The sequence below is a fragment of the Oratosquilla oratoria genome, chromosome 6 (genome assembly GCF_046742065.1).
Source record: "Oratosquilla oratoria isolate Oo_2021 chromosome 6, ASM4674206v1, whole genome shotgun sequence".
Lineage (NCBI taxonomy): Eukaryota > Metazoa > Arthropoda > Malacostraca > Stomatopoda > Squillidae > Oratosquilla > Oratosquilla oratoria.
Window position 1 is genome coordinate 14,897,495 of NC_134782.1, and position 2,500 is coordinate 14,899,994.

The following is a 2,500-nucleotide window of genomic DNA, read 5'->3' on the forward strand; positions in this document are numbered from 1 at the left end:
GAAGTAATGCGCCAAGACAAAGTGACTCCTCAATAGAACCTGAGGGCCTATGCCAGTTTACCTAACTCACCGTTTCTAGTACATGGTGAGCCTTTCATCATAGTTGTTTTATAAAATGAACAATTGCTATCTATGTACTAATTCTATACACCAAGATGATTCGCCCCCCTTATATGGGGGGGTAGCCTTGAAAAACAGCTATTTCTGTACTGATTTTATGTACCAATTGGGTTATTACTACTTAATAAGGTAGGTAGCCTTAATAAGACAACAGATGCAATATAGTCTATTCATACCCTGGAAAGGATTCACACGTGGCAAGTTACGGCCAACTCTACGGCCAACTCTTGGGCCAACTCTTGGGCCAACTTTGGCCAAACTAAGCAACAACAGTTGCTTCGGCTGTTGGCACCGAAACAGCAACTTGGCCCGGGAATCACCGACCCGGAAAGACGGAATTCCGTCGGCCATACGGATAGGTCCTCTCACTCCATTGCAAATACGGCCTCCTCTTTCCCCCCCCCCCACACACACACAAAAGACTCTCTCACCTATCCCGTTTTATCTTTCCTATTCACGCACGTACAAAAGAAAACTAACGTAAAATATCTATGTCAAAATATCTGTGCTAGAATATCTGTGCTTCCGATTCGTTCATACAAAATAGGAAAGAAAATGGACTCTTGTAATTCACGATAGTGTCTGTCTTAGATACAGCTACTACTGTTTCACCTATGAAATAATTCACATTTATCTATGTCCTTTTATAGATTCTATTACTGCTTGCATAAATAAAAACAAAAATAAAACGCCCATACACTTTTAACAGTATTAGTCTATATATCAAAATCTTATCATAGAAAAATACCAAACCCGGGGTTTTAGGAAAGTACCTGTACAAACAGCTATTTAATATGTTGCTCAATATATAAATAAAAGCCAGCATGAAAATATATCTTCTTTTTACTGTTTACTCGTAATTTGTATATATAATAATTTAGAATTGCACACCTACGCCATATAGGAACAGAAAATTTAATATTAATTTTGTATATTATAGTATATCAACGCAATATACTCGTACATTTTTCTTGGCGGAAATCAATAAGAGAAGACGTTGCTAAAAGCGATACACTAACGAATGGAGCCACGACAACTGCTTGAGACGTCACCATTTTTTTGATAGATGCGGAGGTCGAAGAAATTAAAGTGTGATAAATTCGTCCAATCTAACCTAACCTGACTTGTATTTAGTAATGCAGTACCTGTAATTCTAGAGGTCATCATGGTCGTCGTCGTTGTTAGGGATGTTGACGGCCGGTTTTGGTGTTCGATCGGACTGCGGTGGTGTAGAGGAGTTTCATAAATTGAAAAAAAAGCATGAAGCTCAGCTCCGTAGCAATGTTTTGAAAATATGTAGAGTGGTGACGTCACTTGGAACGGGAGAACACCTGGTGCACAACGTCAACACCATCGTCAAACTGACATTGACGACGAGACTGGATAAACGACATGGTGTCTCGAACCTATTGTCGCGGCTCCGTTCGTTACTGTATTTGCTTTTAGTAAGGTTTTCTTTGTTATAGATTTCAGCCAGGAAAAGCTTATATTACGTCGATGTATTATAATCTGCAAAATCAATATCTAAATTTCTGTTGCGTAGGTGTGCACTTGTTAAAAAAATGCCTATACACTTTTTGCATTCTTATTCGTCTTTGTATCAAAGAACAGATAAGAATAATCGACTGTGGCATCATCCCTGCATTTGTAAGCCAAAAGGTTCTTCCAAGAGCTCTTATGATTTACGATCCCGTCGCGTCTTTATTGACTTGTGATGAGCCTGTTTTTGTGAAGGAGAAGGGAAAAAATCACCTGAGACGTCCGAGGAGAAAATAAACAATTTCGTCTTATATGTCCGAAGAACATAATAGGTTCCCATCAACTCTTCTCTCTCTTTCTCTCTTTCTTTCTCTTCTTCAGGACCGAAGAGAGGAAGAGAGCATAGGAAGGGAGACTGCAAGGGAACATGAGGCCTATCTTAGGCATTTCTATATCCATTCTAACCTATTATTCATATCCATAAAGTTATCTAATCTTCTCTAAAAAAAATCAGTTGTTTCAGCGCTCACTACATGGTTACCAAGTTTATTCCATTCGTTAACCACTCAGTCGGTAAACCAATTCTTGTCTATTTCCTTCTTAAACCTAAATTTGCCTAAAATGAAACACACCAAGTTCTTGTCGTTTTAAGTTTCCTTATCTATTTTCTTTATCTAACTCACTCTACAGAAGCAAGGCGGCATATCTCTGAATATATATCTATAAACCTACCTATCTGTTTATCACCTTTGTCTATCTCTATTCCTATCTATCAACGTAACCATCTATCATAATATGTTTGTCTCTTTTTTCCTATCTTCCTATCCATCTATATATCTTACTGTATATCTGTATTTCTCTCTGTCTAGCTAAAACCCTATCTATCAGCCATTCTAGCTAT

The 2,500-nt window shown here is 38.0% G+C and overlaps 1 protein-coding gene across 5 annotated transcripts in view; it reads left to right on the top strand.

The window, feature by feature from the left end:
• The window catches only part of LOC143026311 (glutamate-gated chloride channel-like), a 271,860-nt gene that overhangs the window by 41 nt on the left and 269,319 nt on the right, over positions 1–2,500 (top strand). For all 5 annotated transcript variants that reach the window (XM_076186479.1, XM_076186483.1, XM_076186480.1 and 2 more), the window contains exon 1: positions 1–85. This exon is cut by the window's left edge and continues 41 nt beyond it. The gene's annotated coding sequence lies outside the window, so the exon portion shown is untranslated. The remainder of the gene's footprint in view (positions 86–2,500) is intronic.